The sequence below is a fragment of the Ailuropoda melanoleuca genome, chromosome 5, assembly GCF_002007445.2.
Source record: "Ailuropoda melanoleuca isolate Jingjing chromosome 5, ASM200744v2, whole genome shotgun sequence".
Taxonomy (NCBI): Eukaryota; Metazoa; Chordata; class Mammalia; order Carnivora; family Ursidae; genus Ailuropoda; species Ailuropoda melanoleuca.
Window position 1 is genome coordinate 102,222,114 of NC_048222.1, and position 26,692 is coordinate 102,248,805.

Genomic DNA, 26,692 nt, shown 5'->3' on the forward strand with positions numbered 1-26,692 from the left:
TTCTGGCTGTCTCATGTACTCCTGACCCCAAAGCCTGGTTTGGGGTCAGCCATGATGATTCTTCTGGAGACACACTTCAGATCAAATCTCTCACCAGCTCAAAAATAAATCAAGGTTAGGGCCTGGGTGGCACAGCGGTTAAGCGTCTGCCTTCAGCTCAGGGCGTGATCCTGGCGTTCTGGGATCGAGCCCCACATCAGGCTCTTCTGCTGGGAGCCTGCTTCTTCCTCCCCCTCCCCCTGCTTGTGTTCCCTCTCTCGCTGGCTGTCTCTATCTCTGTCAAATAAATAAAAAAATCTTTAAAAAAAAAAAATAAATAAATAAATAAATAAATAAAAATAAAATAAAAAAAAATAAATCAAGGTTACCTCACCATCAATTAAATAAAATCTATATTCTGACATAAGCTTTGAGTCTTATGTTCCACTCTCCCCTTCCCCAACCCGTTCTTACCAGCCCCACAGAACCACCTGCTGTTTTCACTGTGTCTCACACTTGCTCACCTGTGTGCTTTGCTCATGCACTTCCTCAGCCTGCAATGTCCTTTTCCCTGTGCCGTTCCCTGGGTGTAAATCCCACCTGCCTTCCAACACAGGCTCCTCCTCCGGCTATCGCTACTTCCCAGAAGCTCGATCCCTGCGATTTGAAGTACCACTCCAGCAAATGTTCTGCATAGCCTATCTTTGGATCAGATGATCATACACAGCCCAATCCCATCTGGTCCCGGAGGAATCTGTCAATAGCATAGCACTCCCAGAAGAAGCACTGAACATATGAGCAAACAACCAAGATGAGAGAAAAAGAAAATATACTCCTACAATGAGCCAGAAGTAAGGACTTAAGGATGTGGGTCCATCGACACACAACTCTGCACTAAAACTTTAAAAAATATTCTGCCGGATGGAATGTCACACTGCATGTAGTCACACTGACTACAAAGGGAGAGCATGACAGAGTTTTTAGGGGTATGAAAATTGTTAGTGAAATTGTTCTGTAACCTGATTGTAATAGTGGTAACACAGACATACAAATGTGTTAAAATTCATAAAGCTGAACACACACACACACAAAAAGAGAAAGTCAAGTTTATTATATGATCTTTTTTTTTATTTTTAAGTGTTCTTCCAAAGAACTGAACTATGCATTAATAGTCATTTTTCTGAACCAGGGTCAAATTAATGACTTGCCTTTCACATTCACCCAGCTCCAAGGAGATAAACAGTATTGGTTTTGGTTTAGGAGTAAGCAGAAGTGGCCAGGAAAAGAGAATGTTTCATGCCAAATAACACTAGTTTGAAAACTTTGGCCTTTAGTATATGTAGTATGAGATCTAATTTGCAACTCCCTTTCTCATATACCTTTAAAAAAGACCTTAATACAAATATAGCATACAGATTTTATATAAAGCTTTTCTTCACCTGACTTAGATGTTTATATTTATTTCTTTCGTTATTTCTTATCTAATTAGTTTAGTCATTTCAACTAAACCTGGCTTCAGGTGATGTAGGCAATTTGTTTCAGAGCCATAAAACTGTGCGTGTTTTTATTGTTACTACAGTTTTCCAAAGTATGCACCAATTTAGTCATTTGTAATACATTTTATCAGGTTAACCATTCATTTCTAAATTATTAGCAATTTGATGACTACCATAAAATCTGAATACGTGAATTATAAATTATCTAATACGGTGTTTCTTCCATTGTTCCTTTACATTAATCTAATTTCCATCCTCATCTAATTTCACAGCAACCTTCATTGAAATCCACCAGGGGTAGTTAAAATTCAGGTTCAAGTGAGAAAGGATTTAAATGAGTCCTTAATGGGAGCCAGAAAGCTGCCAAATTTAAAAGCTGCCTAATTCCTAGCCAGGTTATAAAAGACTTTCAACAGTGAAAAGGTACAGCCAAATTCTCAGCAGACCTTACTGAGGGGCAACCGTGACCAGGCCAAGTTTAAGTTTTTTGGTTTTGGGGTTTTTTCCATAGAGAATGCAAAGACCAAACAAAATATAAAAAACTCTCCACTTATTAAAGCTCTAAAAAGCACTTTCACTTGGCCAGGTTATATACACTGTATGTTTTATGGTGTGTCTTTATTTTGCATAACAGCAACTGGGGTATATAATCAACAACAAAAATGAAGAAAATGTGGAGTATGGAAAATCCTTAGCAAAGTATTCATGCTGAATTAACTTCCATGCTGAATCAATGAAGTCACTGCGTTTTTAGAAAGGTAAAATTTCAAGTATCAAAAAAAAAAAAAGTTTCTGTTGAGGACAAAACTGTTACCTCAGTTTTCTGACTCGGTGCTCAGGTAAAATCGCTCTAATGGAAGGCAATTTGACCTACAGAAAATAAATAGCGACTGAGCTAAACTAAAAGTCAATATACAAACAAGAAAAGGGAGGCAGTCTTTTCTAATATACCTCTAAACTTTCACTTTTCAAAAATACATTTTCTCTGATTTTGGCTTGCTACTTTTCTTCCTCCGGGAAAAATTTTAATGATAAAGTGCAAGAAGGCTCTCCCTCATAACAAACAATGGTATCTTTCCCATATTCTTCTACCAAATTCTCACTGAAAAATTCTAGATCAAAAGTTTGAGGAAATTCCCACCCAGGAAGGAATAAAGCTCTGGAAACTTTAAAACTCACATTTTTACAGTATAACAAATAATCACCACATACAAATAAGGGAGAACTTACTGCAGTCAAGAAACTGCAGTAGCATAAAGCATAAAATAAATCATAGCCGTAAAATAGAGGTCACATTGTGGGCCTTTTTCTGGTGCTGCTACACTGGAGAGCTAGCATATTGCTCTGTAACGGTATATGGGACTCGGTATTGTCAGTTCAATAAACCAGCCATAAAACATTGTCCCATGTCCACTGCCTAGAAGAAATCAGGATGGGTCTGAAGGAAAGCAGGCAGGAGAATGAAGAGAGGCTGTCTCATTCTGCTTCCCCCTCCAGCTATCTGCAGGTGACTCTGTTATTGGGGGGATGCCAAAGTGATTTCTCCTGGCAAGCCGTCATATTTTCTTAACGTGGCAAAAATGACCTCATCATTACTAATCCATCATAAGAAGGAGAAAGCCCACTTCAAACTGTTGTTTCCAACAGTGGCCAAAGATTTGTGCAGAGCCATCCATATTCTCCTGGGCTCACTTGTGACAAGCTGGTGGAGAAGCGGCATAAGCTATGGCCAAAGAATAGGGCAAAACAGCTGGCCTGTATGGAAATCAAACCCTCAGTCTCATCGGCACACACTGCAACTAACCTCTCCATGAGGTCTCAGAGAGCCAAGTATAAGGCAACAGTAACAACAATATGTTGTCAAGAGAAACAAGGGATTGGAGATGTGAACGCAAATGACTACGTGCTTAGTATGAAGAACGATAAAGTGTGCCTTTAGAGAATAACACAGATGTTAAATAAATAGATCATAAAATATTACAAAATATATGCTAGTTCTAGAAATGGTATGGTCTTTGTTTTCAAAAATAAGTCAAGAATTAAACCAATTGTATAGCAATTTCAAATAAAACACACACAAATTCCCAAAATGCCTTTGCCTCAACAGCAGATAGGAAACTTTTCTAACTACTTAACTAAGAAGGAATCTAAAACTTAACTTTTTAAGCTAAACTAGTAGAGATTTGTGTACGTGTTCTTTAATGTTTGTATTTGAAACAAATGAGACTGTGGTCATTAATTTCCTTCTGGAATTGCCTCAGTCCTCCACTTTGTTATCTCAGCATAGTATTGGGGAAAGGGAATTTGGAGGTTGTCAACTTCGATCTCTTCAATTTGTAGAATGGAAAGACCTAGATGGCTATGCACTTTAATGAGGGAGAACCAAGAGCCGAACAGACCTAACTTCCGAGCTAATGCTCATTGCACTATTGTGAACCAATTGTGCCGATTTATAGCTTATCTAAAAAAAAAAGGGAAAAGAGGGAGAAGGTATCTATCCTTTTGACTAGACCACCATGAGAATGTCACTGTTTTCTCTTACAGTTTTTGTGCCCAAGATCCCAGATAGATCCATCTGTGTCCACACAGCTTGAAGTAAAGAACATGTAACACATTATTTGAGTTTAATATGAGCAGCCTCAAAATAGACGCTGGAAGTGTTTACTTTATAAATCAATGTCTCGTTAAGTCAAAATTTGAATAATGGCCGGGGACCCACAATCCTTCAACTCAGCCACTTCCTTCAATGTTTCTGAGAATAATACATGAATCAGAGAGAAAGACCAAGCAAAGACACTCTGTTATTACCCAGAGGCCTTTGCCCCAAACCCCATGATCGTTTTTCTATTTATGTCAAGGCCAGAGGGAGGTCAAGTGGCCTCTGACCCCCAGCTCAGATCAAAGTCTTATGTTCATCCTATCACTCTGATGACAAGCAAAGGTTAGTTGAAGGAAATGTGCCAAGGGAAATGAAGGGAAAACAAGAATTTCCTTACAGGGCCTTGAGCCAGTCTGACTTCCTACCACAAGGCCTCTCTAGAAGAACAAGTCCAAAATGAGACCACTGCAAGTCTAGACCTTGAACTCATTCTCTAATCACATCAAAGCTCCACAGCCTCGTACTGTGAGCCCGTAAATATCCTTGACCTTGATCCACTCTTATCAGAATTCCTCCCCTTAGTCGGCTGCAGGAAAAGGAGAAGCAAACACAAAACCTTGCATTCCCACTGAAATCAAACCCCCTTATTTAACTGTGTGCACTGGAGACACACCCCAACTAAGACCAGACTTAAAAGAACCCTACATGGCAGACATCCAGCCAGCATCATCTCTCCTCTGGTTTTGATTGTTAGGAAGGATCCCTCTATCACCATCAAATAGCCATAGCCATTTGCCTGTGCTCAGGCAAGATGATGAAGAGCATCCACCAACTCTCCAAACATATAATAAAATCCTATACCTGGTCTGGAAATCTGAAACTTTGCTCTAGCTCCCTAAGCCCCAGCATATTCATTTGGAAGTGGGGAAAGAAATATAGTACAAACCGTTGGGGAAAGGAAATGTAGTCTAAACCACTAAGGGAAAAACAAACAAAACAAAACAAAACCAAAAAAACCCAAAAAACAAAACAAAACAAAAACAAACAAACAAACAAAACCCTCTTATTCCTTCTCTTGGATTGCAGTCCCTTACTTACTTTCAACTGTCTTTTGTTAGCTTTAGTGCATCTTGGCCTGCCTCTCTCCCAGTGGAGTTTGAACTGTCTTGATACCATGCTAAACCAAACACTGAGCAATAGCCTACAGGGTCAAAGCATGCCACCCAGTGCAGAAGGGCATTTGGCCAAGTTCTGCCTTCCCCTCTTACATAAGCCTACTCTTACTTTCTGAATGTTTTTTCCATTCATGCTAAGATACATTTGGTGGAAATTTTCTGAGTAAAAACTGAATAGCATCTTGTTAGGTCAGGTGGCTCTTTGCTTGGCAGGAAGGAAAGCCAACATGTAAATAGTCTTATGTTGCCAATTTTCTGTATAGAAAGTGATTTCTCCCTTGAAAAGTTCCAACACTTTACAGTAAAAGCCCATATGGTCTAGGTTCCGGGTGTATGGGGGTCATGTTAGGTCTCTAGCCCACCAACAGATGCTGCCATCTGAGAGAAAGGACAACTTCATTGAAATCTGTTGTTACAAGTTGCACTGATTTTGCCTCTTGCAGACTCACAAAAGCAAGACAGTTTTAACTATTTAGGTTTCATACCAATAGTAGATAGTCAATGAGTTGAGTATCGGATCATAACATATCATACAATCTGGATATTCTTTGGAAGAGTTGAATCCAATCTATCAGTATAAGGAATTGTCTATTTTCCTCTTTAATGCATTGGCTGTTGTTAACCCAACTATTATGTCTCAGAAGATTTTTGGTTTAACAAACTTTTTCAGTCCTTGAGATATAGGTACATTAAAATCACCAAGATGCCACCCTTCTTGAGAGCTAAGACAGCTCTCTTCACCTCATTGGTAGACTATTTTAACCCTCTTAAATTTTGAGAAAAATTTCCCTCTGGCTGCTCTTTTCTAAGTGGTAGAGCTAAAAACAGGACCCCTATTTCCTGACTCTTGTGGGTTTATCCACAGTTCCTCTTGGTTTTAGAATTACATATACACTTTTGGTGTGCCTCTTTGGCTCCAGCTATGTTATTAAACTATTATTACCTAACAATACTACCATTAATCAACATGACAGATGGAAACCAGCCCTGGTCATGTTCTCTGAATTCAACGTCAAACAGTCCCAATGCTAATGGAGATGACGCCAGCCATGAATTAGCTCTAAAAGCTTCTGTTTATCCCCCACACACACCTCCTCTTTCCTATTACTCTTCATTGCAATGCCTTTTTCTTGTCACAAGGCTCCATGCTTCTATATGGAGCAACTCCTTATGGAATTCTGGGAAATGGTTTTCGTTGACAGACACCATATAATGATGATAAACGATGGACAAGTCAGCAGTCTTAAAACTGTTATTCCCCTAGCAGCACACTTCCAAATACATGGAGTATTTCTACAGGCTTAAGCAGCAGAAAACTGCAAACCTGGAAAAAATTCTCCATTCAACCTTCTTTCACAGACTGAGAAAAAGAAGTGATACTAAACAGAAAATGTAAATCACCTGTGAGGTAATACACCCTGAATGATGCCTTGAAAGTGTGGAGGGTACATAAACAGTTTCTTTACAAAAGAGCTTTGTTTTGACTTAACTCTGAATGGGGTGTTGGTTCTCTTTGCTTTCCCTGAATAAATTACAGCCTGGAGTAAGAGTTCCATATAATAGTGAATGTCTTCCTCTGAAAAGATGCATACATTTTCTAAATTCAGTCATGCAGTCAGGCTCTTTTAACTTAAACCCATTTGATATCCTATCTCATAAGAAGATATTAGATGTATAACTTCAAACTGTCTAACAGGTTATTAACAGAAAGAAAACATAAAAAAAAAAAACAGCCCTCAAAAGTATAGGACAGCTAATAAAACTTTCTCTGCTGCTCCCACTGATGGATGTTAAAAATTGCATCCAAAAGATGGTTTTGCACTGGCTTGTGAGATGAGGGTGTTCTCTCCACTGATCCCATTGAGAGGTAAAAAGAAAGTAACATAAAAAAGAACACTCCCAAAGTTGCTACTGTTTTTGCTATTGACGTCAGTGTTGGTTTCTAGTTACTGATTCAATCACTAAGTACCAAAGGCAGAAAAGAGCTGTACTATCCAATATGGTATACAACAACTACATGTGATGTCTTAAAGTTTTAATCAATTAAAATTTAGCAAAACTTAAAATTCAGTTTTCTGTTACAGCCACCACATTTCAAGTATAAAATAGGAACATGTGACTTAGTGGCTACCATATTGGATAGCGCAAATTATAGGACATTTTCATCATTGTAGAAAGTCCTGTTGGGTAGCACTGGCATTGAGTATTCATTTATATATAAACTGAATAAATATGTGTTGAATACAATTGTGACCAAAACAAAGTTTGTGCTCTCAAAGAAATAACATTCTACAAGGGGGGAGACAGATACCATAAGCAATTAAACAAATAAATGAACAAGATCATTTTATCTAGAATTAATTGCTGTGAGGAAAATGAAACTAGGTGATAGGGTAAGCCATGACTAGACTGAGGATGAAGTGGGGATGGGAACTAGCTTTAATCAGGTAGCCACTGAAGCCCTCTCTGAGAAGGTGAGTGATATTAAGCAGAGCTTCCCTGACAAGAAAGAGGCAGCCACAGAAATCTGGGGACAGAGCATTCCAGTTAGAGGCAAGAGAAAATACTCAGGCTCTAACATAGAAACCACTGGGAGCAACCGAATGACAAGAAGAAGGCAAAGTGACTGGCATGAAGAGACATGAGTGATGGGAGATGATGTCAACTCTATCAGCACAGGCCAGGTCCAGTAGGGCCTTGTCAGTCATGAGGGAGAGTTCAGAATTTATTCTTTAAGGAACCAAACATAACACACCCTTTAAGTTCTCAATTTGGAAAAAAAAAATGCACTCTGAGAAATAACTCATTCTGTTATTCCCTCTCCAAAAGCAATTGCCATGAAGAACATGGTCTGATTTGCAAACAGCTGCTGATAGGAATAACCAAACTTTATATTTATTCAACATTTGGTCTGAAAGTTATGAAGAACTTTATGAACATCTCATGACTTCCTCCAACACTTCTTAGGAACCAATAAACCTTGTTCATAGAGGAATGAGTTACTACAAAAATAGATACATACGTACTTACATAAAAACGAAAATTCACCCAATCAAAGACAGTGGGTGGCTTAGAAGTAAGCTTCACACAAACAGCTCAGTGCTTGAGAGGGAACAACTTTCAAGGCCACTCAGATAAGGAGCAGAATCACTCTGACCAATTACAGGAGAAAATTGATCATTTGTTTGGATTAGTAACAGGTTAAAAGGAGACTCACATTCTAATGATAAAGAAATTTGTCAAATCCTTCTTTTACAAGAAATGGAGGCCCAGAGAAGGTAAGTTACTTTCAGTGCCACGTGGCAAATGATTTTCTGTTACCTAGATGCATTAATGATTTTTAAAATAAGGAAAAATAGGTTTTATTCATGAACTGAGCAAGGACACTTATGCATTAGAGATAAAATTCGTTGTTCAAAAACCCCATGAAGGGGTGCTTGGGTGGTTGAGCATCTAATTCTCGGTTTCGGCTCAAGTCATGATCTCAGGGTCCTGGGATCGAGCCCTACATCTGGCTCCATGCTCAGCGCCGAGTCTGTTTCAGACTTTCTCTCCCTCCTGCTCATACTCACTCTATCTTTTTCTCTTTCAAATAAATAACTAAATATTTTTTTTAAAAAGCCCCATGAAGAAACATACAGTTTACCTCACCTTTCTTCTGAGTCTGCTAGCACTGCCATGGTCTAGTGGACAGAGGTTGTCAGGCAAGGTGCTCTTGGTAAGCAGGGAAATGTGAGAGGATGGAGTAGAAGACAAGGAAATCCTTTGACTTCATGTGAAATCTCAAGGGACAAAAGATTTTCTACTGACAATTGGAAGGTGTGCACAAGCAAAGGTGACCCATGTGAAAATTTTCTTCCTAAGATCTACAGGCCCTGTGTACAAGGAATCTTGTCTTCTGCCAAGATTGAGGGGAAAAAACAAAATATGAAATATGAGTTTCTATCTTATTTCTCTTTTCTCCTCCTTTGACTTGGTGTCTTTCTCAATCAGTCCTCAGAACTTTGTTCATTTTCCTTTTCAACGGACGGACTAACTAGTCATGTTACTGTTCAGTGTTTCACACTGGCTATTTCTTTCTCAAACATTTTACTTAAAACTCCCAAGTTTGAAATTTCAGGCACCTAAAGTAAATAAGAAATACTTTTCCTACTTTTAAGAAACCTTGTTCTAATTAGGAAGTTCATTCTTATGTCCAGATACTATTGGGAAGTATTTTTCCCCCTGTAAGAATTAGATGTGCCAAAAAGTACAAGTTCTGATTTTTTGGAAAATTTTCAATGTCAAATTTTCTGTTTGTTACCTGGCTAATGCTTATGGAAAATGAACTGAAAGGGATTCTGGAGGACACATAATTAGTGACTAAAGGAATAAGACCTAAAGTTCAGGAGTTCCAATCCCTCACCAGACTAAGTGGCCGGCCATGAGGTAAGATGCTTATGTCTCCAGGCATCTGGTCTCCATCACTAAGGTGAAGATAACACTGACCACTGGCCTGATGCTAAGGTGGAGCTGATGCTGCTCAGAATATGAATCATGATCTTTAGAAGGGTTGTCAAATAGACAAACACATCAACATGAATGAGCTCTTCCTTCCCACTTCCTTTTAAAATATAGTCAGTGTCTTATAGACATATCACCCAAAACATAACCCAAGTGAAAAATGATACTAGAGGATGGGTGAAAATATATAAAGTATTATTGCCAAACCTCTCTAGGGTACGATGTAGGGCTGTGGGGAACCTTACTACCTTACTTAAGGATTCCAGTCAGGGCTGGGTCTTGTAACTGAAGATTACGACCTGCTAGTTAAGAACAGACCTAAAGTTGAGTTGGTAGTTCAGTGCAAGCCATGAACATGTGTATGATATCTGACTTGCCAGGGACAGCAGACCCCCAAAATGAAACTTAAGTGGATTACACCACAGCCTCGAGACAAAAATGGTCTATCCGAACTGGATAATCAAACCCTTAACACTGAGGGCAACACTGTTGAGATTCCTGAAATGGTGAAAGGAATACAAACTGTTCTGGTATCAGTAAACTTTATTCATGATTATCTGTTATAAGAAAAAAAGGATGACCACAGAATGTACCTTACAATAATTACAGTAAAAATCGTCCCTTTTTTGCAAAGATCGTCTAGTGCTAATAATCCTAAATTAAAATGTATTAGCCCGTCCACATGAATGAGCAGCCAGAAGAAAAATAATACATCTTCCAGCACGAAACATTTCACCATAATCACTCTGGTTGCAAGCACTAAAATCCCAATGCCTGGACAAAGAAATGAAATCTCTTCCACTCCCAAGTTTAATATTTTCTGTGGAGGGTGTGGTTTATTCATTGTTAACCCCAACTCCTGCTGGAACACACTTTTCTAATTTGTCCAGAGAGTTGTCAACAGGTTGCCCATGTTGCCCTTTCCTTCCTGGGCTGATGTTCTTTGTGGTATTTTGCAATAACTCATAAATAACTTGCCTTGCCACTATCTCTGCTCTACAAAGCAAACTGCATTTTTCTTCTGTTTTGGAAAAAATTAAAGTTTTTCAAAATGACAGAGTCACCAGATCAAAGAGGCCTGATCATGTATACAAGCCCAGGAAATCCACTCCTCACTGAGTCACTGAGTCATGAATGAACCCTTTTGTGAGTCCCCTTGAGTGGACGCAGCAGGAACACAATATAGGCCAATGTCCATTGACTTAAGTCTTTCATGTGTGTGAGTGTGTGTGTGTGTGTGTGTAGTGAGAGAGGGAAAGAAGGATAATATTCAACCAAATGCATAATCCTTACAAGGAGACTCTTGACTTCTACTTGGAAGATATAGTTATTGGTGAAGAAAATACAAGAGATCCTAGAGACAGAGAAAGTCAGGCATTGCATGATAAGCCCTTCCAACTTTAATAATCCCTCCATAAGACAGCTCCCTTTTTCTTTATGCTCTAAAGGCTCTAGCATCAAAGAGAATGAAGAAAGATGGAAAGTAGATCTGGCTGATTCTTAAACCAGTCAAGACTAGAATCTTTCAAAAAAAGTGAGAGGCATTTTCAAGAGTTTCAGAATGAGAATGACCACTGGGGTCAAAAGCGTGTCAAACCTTCCATGGCTGGTTTCAAACCTTCCACTCACCTAGCCAGCCCTTGTAAAAGTTTGTCTCAGACACAACCAGGCTCTAAGTACTATGTTGGTCCCACTTGATACAGACTCTTCTTACCTTACTTTCATATGTATCCTCCTCCCTAAGTAAAGTGCTTTTCTTCTTGCCCCAAAATTTTATTTAAATAAACATGTATAGAGCACCTACCATCATCAGTTCCTGCATTAAATGCCATTGTCAGGGACACAAAGATAAAATATTTTAAGGAGCTGACAGTCTGCTAGGGGCAGAAAACAAGTAAAGAAATACTATATTATAAGACAGGAAAAGTACAAGTGAAGAATACCAGCAAAATTAATGATTTATTCCTTCTGAGTTAATTTGTGCATTTCTTGGGTGATGTTTAGCCAAAACTTGACTGATCAAGAGGTTTTCAATTGGAGAAAGTGAAAGACATTGCAGACTGAGGAAGTAGCATCAGCCCTTAACAAATAAAGTACCAAGAAATGGCCACAAGTCCAGGAAGGCTGTAAAATAGTGAAATAAATGGATAAAAGTAGATCAAGAGAGTTAGGGACAGAAGATACAGAGCCTCAGATGTTATGCTCAAAAGACATGGAGCCATTGAAAGCTCTTCCGGCAGATTATCCCTGCAGCAGTGGGAAGGAGGGCATGAAAAGCCTTCCAAAGGAACAGAGTTGGATCTCTGACAGTACTCATGGGTGAGAACTGACAAGGGCTAAACTAGGTCAGCAGAAATGAATGGGATGGATATGAGAAAGAAATAACAAGAATGAACAGTTGGCAGGCTGTGAAAGATAAAGGGTGAACAGAAGGATAACGGTGCCTATAAGTAAGAATATTTTGGTGAATGACAGCAAATTCTGTTATGGACATTTTAAATTTGATCTGAGGGCATCTATAAAAAAAGATCCAAGTAGTTTAAATATTTGAAGTTTTCTTCATAAGATGGTATTTGAAATCACCTGGATGAAATCAGAGAAGAAGCAGACGACACACACTGTTGAGCCAAACGTAGCATAATTTCTGATGCATATTAAGTACCTATTAAGTATTTGTTTAATAAATAAATACAATATAGAGGGAGGAGATAAGCAGAGAATTGAGGATATTGAAGAAGGCCTATTTTTACAGAGGAGAGACCAATGAAAAAGGGCAGGGGAGGATTAGTAGAAGAAATACAAAGATGACAATATGTCAGAGACTAATGAAAGAGCAAATTCTTAAAAGAAGCAAATATGTTCAATAATCTATTCAACAAATATTTATTAACACTTCCTCATGCCACATACTTTTTTGTGTGTTGGGGATACAGCAGAAGACAAGACAAACAAGAGCCCTGCTCCTATAGAGCTCACTTTCCGGGAAATAATTAGCAATGCCCAATCCCCATTGCTTCTGGAGATAAGGGTATGAGGTTAAGCAAATAGCAACTGGACTTGATAATTAGAGTGTCTTCAGTGGTCAATCTTCAAGGGCCTTTAAAGAGCAGTTTAGTGGAGCTGTGGTAATAAAAATCAAAGTTAACATTTACATGTCTTTTTTTTTCATAAGCTCTTGAGGTCAGAAACCAATCTTATCTGTTGCTACATTTACACAATGTCTGGCAAACACTAGCTGGATGCATGTATGAGTGATAAAGGATTAGGAAACAAGTGTTTGGAGATAAAGAAAGAACACAGAATGAACTTTTAAGTCTTGTAAATTCATTCATTTAACATCTGCCTGCTAAAGTAGAAAAATAGACCATTACCTTGCAAATTATATTGGTCAGGGTTTAGTTAAAGAAGAAGAAGAAGGAGAAGGAGAAGGAGAAGGAGAAGCCATTGTATAATCAGAGTTTAACAGAGAAGCAATACCACTAGGAACAATGCGGAATAAAGGATTTATTAAAAGGATTGACCTTATGCAACTACAGAACTGGTAAGGAATCCAATGGAAGGTTATTGCCTCTATGTGTCCGGTGTAGACCTAAAGTTGCTGCAGGTCTGAGAACAAGCAGGCAAACAAAAGATGGATATGAAGTAGGGAAACCCATGAAGACAAACTGGGACCTATATCTGCCTCTCACCACCTCCAACCTCAATGACACTTGTGATGTACAGAAGGAATGGTGCCCTTCGCCATGAAGCTATGCACACATCTGACCTATGATTCTGAGAAACTAAAGAGGAGATCTGACAGGAGCTGCGGGGATGTGGGCCCAGTGTCTGCCCTGTGTCAACAAGGTGAACCAGCAGATCAGTCTCTCTGTGCAGCAGCAGCAGGCCTGGTACCCGCCCCCCACCCTGACCAATCTCAGAGTACAAGGCCTACTGCTTCACTTCCACCCTCCAAAGTTCATGCATACTTCTTTTGTAGTCAACCCTAACCTCATCCGAACCCAAAACCACAGAGGAAATGAATTCTGGGGAACTGTTTTAGCCTAATTGACACATGGCAGAGCCACCACAGTTATCCCCTTGTCCATATACCCCTTTTAACTATACTTAACCTCTAAATAAAAATAATTTCAAAATCGTGCTTCTACCTATCATCATGTAACTCTTGTCCAATATAAAACACTAACCTTCTCTTAACTAAAAAGATAAAAAGTCCCTTTACTTCAACTAGTCCTATGGTCTTAGCTGATATTTATAACTTCCTTCTTCCATTACCCATTCCATATTCCCTTTGCCCTCAGCAGGTGCTCTAGCTGGTTATACTTCCTTTCTTGATGACCTAAAGCTTCATTCCTGAAGTGTCTGGGCTATCAGAGTACTGCCTGAATTGAATAGTCATACCTGTCCACTGACTTTAATCACTGAACCTAAGAGTACAAAGAGGCTCCCCAAGGACCACCTGAAATTCAGACATTTTCCTCCGGACTCCCATCGTTTAGTAGCAACCCTCAGTAGTGAGAACCAATTCTCCCAGCCAGCACAGTAATCCCCCTGCCATTGTTTACTGATTCACTGCTATGAGGAGCCCCAGTGACCAGGTGGATCCTTCAACTTCCAGTTTAATGGAACCATTGCTATATCCCATGGATAACATGGAAAATGTCCTCCTTTGGGAACTAAGTCTCCTACATAACTCAAAGTCACAGGAATGGGGAAAAAAAAAAACTTTGCTAAGAGAATTTTAGGGTTAATAGTGAAAGAAACTACTCCCATTTCCCGGGCATGTGAATCCTGCCAATAAGAAAGAAAATACCACATACTAGTTGTGAATTAGAGCATATTTAACATTCTGAGAACATTTCCTCAGCCATTGAAGGTGTCCCCACCTAGCTGGCACCCTGAGTCTTCTCAAGACCATTCCGCCATTCTACCTGGCCAGCTGGGCTTTAGAGTGTTAGGGAACTTGGTAAGATCAGTGAATTGAATGCTATGAGCCCATTGCTCAGAAGTAACGCTTCATGGAATGCCGTGATGACGAATAAAGCACTTTTAAAGTCCCCAGGTGGTGATAATGGCAGAAGCAGGAGAGCTCAAATCTGTATCCAGAGAAGGGGACATTCTAGTGAGAACAAGTGCTGCTCTTTCTCAATAGATGTGGTCCAGTGCAATCAGTTGGCCAACAGTGGTGGCTGATCCCCTGAGGAATGATACCATATTGAAGGCTAGGTGTTGGTCTCTACCATTGCAGGTTACAGCGTGGTTGATAACTCATTTCTTCTGTTGCATAAAATTCCATGTTGCCAAGACCACACATAACCTCCAGCCCTGCTGCTTTAGTCACTTTACCCATGAGCTCATTGAATAAGGACAAAGGTAGCTAGGGAAAGAAACAGATTGAATTCTACAGAGCTACCCATACTGGCCACCTAATTATTTTGATCATCCTTACTGAGATCACTCTCTGGTAAACATTCATATAGGACATAAATATATTCATGCTCTCCCCTTTGGAGAGGTCTATCTGCATTTCTCTTCCCCAGATGTCCTTGTCACCAGCTTACTAGTCATGTTCCTTTCAAGTGCTTGAGAATCTAGCTAAACCTTTAGCCTTTGTCAATGAATCAGGACAAGTGCAGCCATGCACAGTAGTCAATGTTCAGCCCATAGTAGGTTCTCCCTTTACTGCTGTTCAACGCCACCCAGGAGTGGGCTATAATGCCATGACTACCCACATTCAGGGGATGCTAGCCTATCATACAGAAGCCTCTGAAAACCAGACCCAAATCTTCTGGCCAGTTTAAGTAGAAAGGACATTTTTATGACAAATTATAAAATGGCCTGCCAAAATGAGAACTTTGAAAAGACAGATTCAAGGCTAAGCTTCCAGGAATGACTCCCAGAGCCATGTCATAAAACCAGGCCACCAAGGAAGCTGCTGTGCCTGCCATGACCAAGATGTTGTAAAATCAGGAAGCCGCTAGATGAAACTGGACCATTACTGTAGCTATTGGATGCAGAAGGACGCCACCTCTGCCACAATGCACTCCAACAGAAACTTTCATCCTCTGCTTCTTGACACCTGTAAAACTAGACACAAGACACTGAGGTCCCCACTACAGAAAAATTAAACTCTTTCATGACCATTGCTTGCCGTGAAAGAAACAGAAATGTGAGTCTGGCCTCATGATGTTTCATTTTATTTCCATTTTCCAAATCTCATGAAGGTACCTCTAACCTACTGACTGAGCCTACATCACACCCAGAATCTTGTCTTGTCTTCAAGGTTCTCTGGGAAATGTAGGTTTTATACATTTATACATACAAACTCTACAGAACAGAAAGGAGCTTGGAGTAGATGTTAAGTAAACCAATTTGTGTTATCACTGCACAGGAGAAGTAGTTCCAAAGTGAGGCTTTCTTATGTTAGGGGGAGAATTGACATAGAAAAGAGAAAGGATAACTGACAAAGAAAAATCATAAAAAGGAGATGAGGTCAACACATAAGTGGAAAGTTAAGCCTTATAAAGGAGGAGTGGCACTTGTGCCTCCAAAACAAGGGAAGAATGCATAGAAATGTTGAGGTGAAAATGGGTTGTTCCAGATGACATTAATATTTCAATAAAGTAGGAGGCAAAGTCAGTCTACTGTCACTGAGTAGTGAGGTTTGAAAAGATTTGAGTGGAATGGGAAGGAAATATGGAAATAAATTGAGAGCTGGTAACAGATAAGTAAGAGGAAAGAGCCCCCAGGAACTTAGGTAATATAAGATTTGTGCATTTCTGTGTGTGAATTCATGTATTTGATAAAAGCTAAAATATTGGGATTTTTGCCAGTCTCCCATCCTAACTAATAAGACGTAATGGGTGCCTACACCATAGATGGCTATATCCCAGCCTTGCTGGATTCCTGGACTCCTCTCAAAATCTTTCTCCTCTCCCAATATAGCTGCATTTTAACAGAAAGCAAGAACCTTCAACTTAAGCTCTAAAGCGCTAATTATTAAACTTGGTCATCAAGAGCAAACATTTTAAAAGTTCTCTGAAGAGAGAGAAAACTGAATGGGAAGAAATCAGAGAGGGAGACAAACCATGAGAGACTCTGGACTCCGGGAAACAAACTGAGGGTTACAGAAGGGAGGGGGGTGGGGAGATGAGGTAACATGGTGATGGGTATTAAGGAGGGCACGTGTGGTGATGAGCACTGGGTGTTATACACAACTAATGAATCATTGAACACTACATCAGAAACTAATGATGTACTATATGCTGGCTAATTGAACATAATAATAAAAAAATAATTTAAAAAATAAAGCTCAGATACTTACCCCCCCCAAGTATTCTGAAGCTTACAATACTTTCTGGGGATCAATCACACTTAAAATGAGAGAATATAATGTAAGTAATTCCAAAAAACCTCAATTGAGATGGCAATTTAGAAATATATTTTTTAATTCAATGAACCAACACATATTTCTTGGATGCATACTGTTCTACATTACGGAAGGGATATAAATAGGTCCAAGATACAGTCCTATTTTTGGTAAAACTGGCTCACTCTATAGATAAAAATAAAATAGAAATGTCTACAAAATTGATAGAAGAAAATATAGGAGAATATCTTTGCGACCTAAAAGTGGGGAAGAAGTATTAAATAAAACCTTAAAATTACAAGGCAAAATAATTATTATAATAATAAGTTATTTGATTATAACAAAATTTTAAAAGTATACCATTGACAAAGTTAGCAAACAGATGATAAATTGAAGGAAAAACATGTGTGTGTAAAACCAATTAGGGACTAATAGAATATATTAAGAACCTCTAAAAATCAACAATAATAAACCAAGGAAGAACGCCAATAGAAAAAAATGGACAAGATATATGAACAATTTATAAAAAAGGAAACCCAAAAGGCCACAAGTTTTTGAAGAGATGTACAAACTCATCAGTCATTAGAGAAATGGAAATTAAAACCGTGAGCAACAATTTCACACCCACTAGACTGTCAAAACTTAGAAAGCTGGATAATAGGATACTTTGTAGATAATGTGGGTACAAATGGAGGAAACTTTCATGAACTCCCAGTGGGAACAGCCTTTCTGGGGAGCAACCTAGCAGTACTCAGTGTGTTAAGCCATTTGAGGTTAAAAAATCACAATTTTGTCTATCCTGACTAAACACAAATATTGATACCTAGTGTGAGACAGTGATGTCTGGGGAAAAAAAAAACCCACATTAAATGTGTGCCACAGGCAGTCAGGCAGCAAGCACTGAGAAAACTGTTGTTAGAGGTTAGAGATAGTGATGCTTATTACATTTGGTGAAGAAGGAAGGAAGGAAGGAAGGAAGGAAGGAAGGAAGGAAGGAAGGAAGGAAGGAAGGAAGGAAGGAGGCTAACTCAGGGCAAGGTTTAGTGCATTAAGGGCTTGACCTTCCCACCTATTTTCCAGTTGGAAAAATTACTAACCTAACATTTTCATGGATTCTATGTCGAGGGCATAGTTCTCTATTTCACCCAATTTGAATATCTAAGAAGTGACTGAAGTTTCTTCTAAATGAATTGTAAATGTTGAGTAATCATTCTTTCTGATGGCTGAGTAATATTCCATTGTATATACGGACCACTTCTTAATCCAGTCATCTGTTGAAGGGCATCTCAGCTCCTTCCATAATTTAAGGAGGGCACATATTGCATGGAGCACTGCATGTTATACACAAATAATGAATCATGGAACATTACGTCAAAAACTAAGGATATACTGTATGGTGACTAACATAACATAATAAAAAGTATTATAAAAAAATAAGTAAATAAAATAAAAATAAATGAATTGCATACCTATAATATATATACCTATAATATATATACCTATATACCTATAATATATATATAGTGGATACATATACACCCCTATATATAGGTATATTGTATAATATATATATAATGTGTATATATGTTTGTGTGTATATATATTTATATATTTATGTATATTATATATATATTTATATATACACACACACACCCATAATATAGGTATATTATGAGTAAAATAGCACTAATTGGCTGACTGAGGACCTCAGCCACTATTATGGTTTGTCATAAAAATGTATAATGAAAACCAAATACTGACTTGCAACAAATGTTTGCAAATTAAATCTTTTGGAATCCATGCTTGTTCTAGCTATGAGAAGCAGGCACAGAGAAGAGGTGAAGGACAGGACCATCTGATAGAGAGTAAGGGAAAGGAGGCCCTTGCTGTGAGAGGACCAATTTGAACCAAGATATGAGACAGGATGAAAAAGCAGAAATTGCTGGTGAAACTTTGTTCTAAAGATATGGCAAAGGTATAGCAAGGCAAGCAAGCCTCCATCTCCCCCAAATCTAGGAACGTTTTGGCCTTCAGCCTGAGAGCTTAGAGCAGGATTCTGCCCACTGGGAAAACCATAAAGGCTGATGACGCCAGCAAGAGGATGTTAGAATCTTTACTATTCAAGTCACTAAGCCCCTCTGAGCCCTGCTGACACTTTAAATCAATACTACCCATAGAAATATAATGCAAGTCTCATATGTAACTTTAAAGTACTTAGTTGCCATATTTATAAAAGAAGCAGATAAAATTATTTTAATTATTTTATTTAGCCAATATATCCAAAATATGATCATTTTAACAGGTAAGCAATATAAAAATTATTAATGGATATTTTATATTCTATTTTTCATACCTCTCAGCTCTTACTGGCTGTGACACTCTAGAGTTAGAGAAAAGCCCAAAAAGAATTCAGAGCTTTTGAGGAGAAATTGGAATGTATGTGCTAAAGGCTTCTCAAAACACATGCTTCTCAACATTTGAAAAGGCCTGCTTGTCATTTTATTTAACTGTTGGCCAATATGAGTCAACGTATATATCCAAATCAAAGCAATTAAATAAAATATAAGCAAAATGGTGTATAATGTATCCTTTTATTTATATAAAGTATAAAAATAGACAAAACTAAGCTATACTGTTAGAAGCAGGAGAGTGATTACGCTTGTGGGAGGGGTAAGGCTTGCAGGGGACATGAAGGGGCTTCTGGGGTGTTGGTGATATTCTGTGTCCCCACCCAGATGTTGGTTATGTGGGTGAGCTCCACCAGGAAAAATTCATCACGTTGTTCATTTATGATATGCGAGTACTGTCTGTATGTGTGATGGGTATCTGTATATGTACAACTTCAATAAAGAGTTAAAATATAAAGTGATAAGAACTTGGGCTTCTTTCTTTAATAAAATGAAATTATTTAAGGATCAAACATTTAGATACAAATCGAATGCCTTTACCGGCCTCGTCTTCACAAAGGATGAGTAACTCAAATATTGTGGCATAAAAAATTTATGATGCACAAATTCTCCTGTTTTCCCTGGTGAATAAATCAAACATTAACTTTCCTTCCACATCAATTAATTTGAACATGGCCACGTGATTTCAAAAAATTATCTTCAGAAGTATATTTTGAAGTAGGATCTGGTAACTTAAAGTTGTGCTTGAATGTGAATGGATTGTCTTTATTTCAGGACACATGTCTTCTCTAGACATTAATCTACTTCAGTTCTTCCTTCTCTGCACTTGAAATATGCAGCACATTCCTTTGGGATCTCTTGGAAAATCTATTCCTTATGAGAAACTTGGAACTTAGCACTTACTAAATACAACATTCAAAGAAAAATGCCATATTATCAATAAGAATATTATTACCTTAATTTTATTACATATGGTGATTAAGACTTATTCTCAAATGCACAGAGCATTACAAAGAAAAAGCCAAAAGGAAACCAATGAAATAATGAAAGATTTAAAAAAATGTGGGATCAAGATTCAACGTTATCTCCCTGGAACAATTTCATTTCCAATACCTCCTGCCTCAACTCCACACACACACACACACACACACACACACACAACAGTGAGTCTGGCACCAATTAAAGAGAAGCCAACAGAAACTAAATTCAGGACCTATGGTGCAGGGTGGAATGGTGGGGTACCCCGACAGCTTGGTTCTGCGGTCCTTATACAAAACAATGCAACTCCATCCACTCAAGGAAAGAATCACTTCAGGTCATGCCCATAAAGAAGAGGTTGCTTCCTACAGCCAGCTTTAGGATGGAGCCCTCCCTGTCCTGCCAGGATACCACATTCATGCTTTAGAACAACTACACTGCATTTTAATGGCTAGCTTATTTTCCTCACTAAACTATGAGCCCCTAAAGGGGAAAGTATTTAATGTAATGCCTGGCACAAAGTAAGTACTTCTTGAATTGAGTTTAAAATATTTTTACCAAAATAAGAGAAATGCTTTCATGTAAAAGTAGGGGAAGAAGATAGCTGAAGACCTTTAAAATATATATACTAGGCTTTTATTTTCTTAATTTCTCAGGAGTCTTTTGGAGTAAGAACTTAGCACCTTGGAAAGAGTTGCTTAGATTTGTCTTGCATGCTGCAATATGCCCAGTGCTTGAAATAGTTCGTAGGCCCATGGTTGTTGCCTGAGAAATAGCTAATGAATGAACGTACAAATGAACTAAGTTTTCCAAAGCACTTGGGGACAATTTCCACAGTGTTCTCCACTCTCTAAAACTTTCACTGGAAGCTTCACAGCCCAACTCATCATAATCACCTAGTGGGCTACTTCAAATGCAGATTCCTGAGCCCCACCCGTATTGTACTAGTCAGGGTTCACCAGAGAAACAGACAAACAGGGTGGATGGATGGATGGATGGATGGATGGATGGATGGATGGATGGACAGATGGACAGAGGGACATATGGATGGATGGATGTTTGGATGGATGGATGGATAGATAGATAGATAGATAGATAGATAGATAGATAGATAATAAGAAATTGGCTCACATGATTATGGCGGCTAGTCCAGTAGATTGGGAAATCAGGTAAGTGTTGAATCCACAGAGTAGGCCAACAGGCTAGAAACTCAGGCAGAGTTTCTGTGTCACAGTCTTGAGGCCCAATTCCTCCTCTTTCAGGAGCCTCAGTCTGTGGTCTTAAAACCTTCAACTGATTGAATAAGGCCAACTCACATTATAGAGAGTACTCTGCTTTACTCAAAGTCTATTGGTTTACATATTAATCACATCTAAAAAATACCTTCACAACATCTGGACTGGTGTTTGATAAACAACTGGGCACCATGGGCTAGCTAAGTTGACACATAAAATTAATCATTACACCCACCATGAAAACTCACCTAGAAAGTTTGTTTAAAATGCAGAAGGTCTAGGGGTAGGGCCCACGGAAGTGCATTTTTTTTAAGTTTGTTTGCTTGTTTGTTTGTTTATGTAATCTCTATACCCAATGTGGGGCTTAAACTCACGACCCTGAGACCAAGAGTTGCATGCTCTTCCGACTGAGCCAGCCAGGCACCCCCAAAAGTGCACTTTTAACAAGCATCCCAAATGATTCTGATTCTGATTCAAGTGTTCCCTGGAACCGCAGCTGAAGAAACACAGCAGTTTATATGCTTGCTGGGTAGCTCTTAAAGCACATGATACTAGCCACATTCTGGAATTCAAAGGCAGTCGAGTGGTATGCAGTCCAGCTTCACGGTGAGATGGATATGGCTGGTTATCAGGGTTCCGTCAGAAAAGCAAAAACCCACCAGTTGCTCTTTGAACAGAGAAAATGTAATAGAGGAATTAATTAAACAAATATTGAAGGGACTGAAAAACAAAAGGGAACTCTGAGGTAACATAGAGATAGTTACTACAGGAGGCAGCTGCCACCTCTCAGGCTGGGGGAACTAAGGGAAGCAAATGCAATCATCAGAAACAAGAAGTCTGGAACAGCGACCCTAAAGAGTGAGGACCCAGACTTCCAAGTAAATGTGCTGCTTGTCTAGCGTTGGTGTCTCTAGAACTTGGAGGAGCTACGGAGCTAAAACTCAGATCTCCAAGGGAAAAGGCACTAGCTGTCTGGAGCTATATCTGTGAGGGGGTGCATTGAGCCTTATTCTGAGAATGGGGGGAGAACTGGGGAGAATGGGAAATCAACTGTCACTGCCCGACTGAATAATTATTTCTGGGGCAACATTAACAAACAAAAGAAGTAGACCAGAAGGATCCAGTCCTTCCTCTCCCATCCTTGCAGCATCTCTGTAGTGCCCCCTATTGGCAGAACTAGCAGGGAGCCCGCTAGCCCAAGAGAAAGGCGATCAGCAGAGTTCTAACCCCTACATCACAAAGCACAGTACCAAAGGGGGAGCAGGGGGCGGTGTTTGGACTGATAGTCAACAGCTCGATAATCAAGATGCTAGCAGTGTCACCAAAGCCACCCCAGGTGAAACAACAGCATCCGAAACGGATTAGACAACCTGGGCCATGTATGAAAAAAGAATCTCTCCTGCTTGGACCAGCACATCTTCTGTTCTCACACAACTAATGGCAGCTCTTCAGTCCAGTGGTTCAAAAGCATACATCCGCTTTACCAGTTTATTGCAATTTAGCAACCCAAGAGACTTGATGTAACATAATATGGTTCAGTTATTATATCTATAAATAATAAAGCCTGGAGATGTTTTAGAATACAGGGTGTCAGAGGATGGTCTCTGGATCAGCTGTAGCAGCTTCTGGTGCTGTGAACTTATTAGAAATGCAAATCTTGGACCGCCTTGCAAAAAGCAAAAACAACAACAACAAAAAAAACCCCTACTAAGTCAGAAACCCTGGGACAGAGCCCAGCAGCCTAAGTTTTCACAAGTCCTCCAAGTGATTCTGATGCACACTGACGTCTGTGAACCACTGTGCGAATGCATATCTGTAGCTTACTTCATCAAATTTCTGAACCGAGGGATCTTTCCTTAGCTCCTCCCTGATGCAAGGTATCTTCACTGGTTTTCATATATCATCAATCATTATCCTGCCACAAACATATGATTAATAGTCAAAACCACCCAGAACATAAATCACAAAAGTTCCCAATTTCCTTTGGCACACGCAGATATTTTGCCTGTTTGTATCTATAATTTTTTTCAGACTTGCCCTGTAGTCCAAGGGCCCAATTTAAGAGAAAAAAAAAAAGTACTGTTTTTCATTTTATTTTTAGTAATAAGCTAAGTAATTAAGTCTTTTCTGGTTCCTGAAGCAATCCAAATTTCAGAGAACTTTAAAGTGAACAAAGAAAATTCAGTTAATAGGCATGGACTTAAGGGAATCAACTTACTAAAATTAAAATCCTGGAGAGGTCACAGCATAAAACCAGATTTAGGAGGATTAAACACATTATTGTGCTTCTTTTCTCCAACTATCCCTGTCATTTTCCATATTAATGTTTTTCTCCATAGTTATTCAGGGAGGATGGATTTGTCACATGAAAATGCCAGAATAAGCTTAACCCCTAAAAGAGGTCTTCCAAAGCAGAGGTTGCAAACTGGTGCCCAGGAGCAGATTAGGCCAGCAGACAGATCTCGTTTGACCCACATGCTGTTTTGTTTGTTTGTTTCATATTTGCCAGTATTTTTAAATTGGGAGCTTTCACATAAAAATCCAGACTTCTGGCCACTCTTGGCCCCCTATCCTCCCATGACAAATATGGCTGGACCCCTGAAGCTTCTGCTCCCCCAGGAGGACACACACTCTCCAGGTTACCATAGTCTCCACCTAACTCACTCCACTCACACTAGAGTTTATGATTGCTGCCTTATATCCTACCCAAGGGGCTTCTAGGTTGGGAGGAGGGTGTCTTCTGTTCCTTTAAGCTAAAGGGACACCAAAAAGTAAGTTTCCCTCTACAGACAGGCCTATCCCAAATGCTTTTCTGGAATGACTTCCAGAGTGCCTTCTGGAGTAAGGCCTGATCGTTCTCCCAGACTGTTCTCCCAGATAGATTCATGTCACCTATCCTGCTCCATCAGGATGCCCTCCCTCCCATCCCTCCTGGCCCTTCGTCCTTTGGTTTGCTATCGGATCATTGCACAGATTTCTCAAGCCCTGAAACACCTCCTTGATCCCAAGACTCTCTCAAAGCCACTTCTGGCCTGTTCCCACCCTTTGTCTTTCATCTCTACTTTCTCACTCCCTGGTCACTACCCACCCCCAAATCTGCTTCAATCCACCTTCTTCTCCCACCATCTTAACTGAAATGGATCTGGTTGATATCACTAATGGCCCCCTACTCACCAAGTCAAATGGGTTGCTTCAGTCTGCATCCTTCTCCCCCTGCACCTCTGTGTCCTTTCTTAACCTTCCTCATCCTGCAAGTGTCTGTTTAGGCCCCACTCCCTCCTCTGAGCCCTTCTAGGGCCCTCAGCTGTGTCCAGTGCCCCTCTGAGCCAGTCTCTCATGACATCCTGTTCTTGTCGCTATCATCCCACTCCAAACATACCATAACTCTCGCTTAGGAATCTGTCTTCCCCACTGAAAGTTAGAGACCGTGTCTCACCCACCTCTGTACATACAGTGCCCAGTTCAGTGACTGGCATACAATAAGCACTTGATAAATAACTATCAATAAAGAAATAAATGGATGAATGATTAAATGAACCAAGAATTAAAGTACCTTTTAAGTTAATTAGGAGTAGCAATCCTCTCAGGAGAAGCAATTTGCCCCAAAACAGCTTTATCCAGGAGGCCACCCTACCTAAAGCAAATTAAATCAGGTGGGAAAAAAAGTATATGCTTTTCTCCTTTTCTTGGTAGACATTTAAGAGAGTTTGAATTAGTAATGTCCTTCCATATCTACTGGGGATTTTAAGAAGTCACCACCCCAGAATATTTTACAGCTCTAGTTACACAGTGATGGAGGTACCCAGAAAGACTCTGCCCTTGAAAGAGAAAGAAAACCAGAGATTCAGAGCAACAAAAAAATTTTTAAAAAACACACAAGGAATAACAAGGTGAGGATGAAATAAACATGCCCCCAAAGTCCTTGAGGAAGTCATTCATTGACATCATTGCACAGAAATAGCTTTATAACACAGCTAGAAAGAAGGCTGGGAAGTTACTCTCCCTATTTCTCTCCCTTTCCATAGCTCTGCTGTCACTAGCTCCACTCTGGACCAACAGAGAGGTGAAATGGAAAACGAAGGGAGAGAGAGGTTGGAAGTCCAAGCATTGACTGTCCATGTTGGCAAGAAGGAGGGAGGAGGGGTAAATTAGTCTGTGGTAGCAGGAAAAGAAGGTGAGGTCCTACAGCCATCTCACACTGGACAAGGGCTGCCCTGAAGTGTGGTCATTCACACATCACAGTAGTTTTTCTAGCCCACGTTCATTCCATACAGACAGATGATTCCAGACACAGATACAGATATAGATATAAATATATACATACATAGATTCTCCCTGGGCTCAAAGAAGAGCCTCTGGAAAGTTCCTATGCTGCTGTTCCCTACTTGTCATGCAGCTCCTGGCTTCCAGGCCACCATGGTAGAATTTCAACCTTTTGCATAGCTGAAAGGCCTTGATGCTGCCCATCCCAAAATATCAAAGCATTTTTCATTCCCATTAAGTAACTGGAATCCTCAAGCAGGTATATCCCTATATCCCTCCTTGTGTATCTAGAAACATCTGCACTGGCTGAAAGTATTCCACTTAGGCCCACAAGAATCACTAAGCCTCATTCCAATATACAAAGAACAGATATATGGCAGGCAGGGAGACACCACATTCCATTTCCTTTGGTGAAGAGGGAGCTCACTTATGCCCTCTTCTATTCTCTTTCTTTTCCCTTTCCTCCACCTTCTTTCTTTATTTTTCTGCTAGTTGATTGAAGCTAGTAAGGGAGAGGAACAGAGATCTTTCAGATCTCTGTAGAACAAGATGAAAAGGAAAAAATACTAATTCCATGCATGCCTTTCTCCCAACTCAAGTGCCTTGCCTCATCCATCCCATAGCAACCCCCCAAAAAGACCATAGTGGAAAATAAAACTATTTCATTGATCAACTGATATACACATT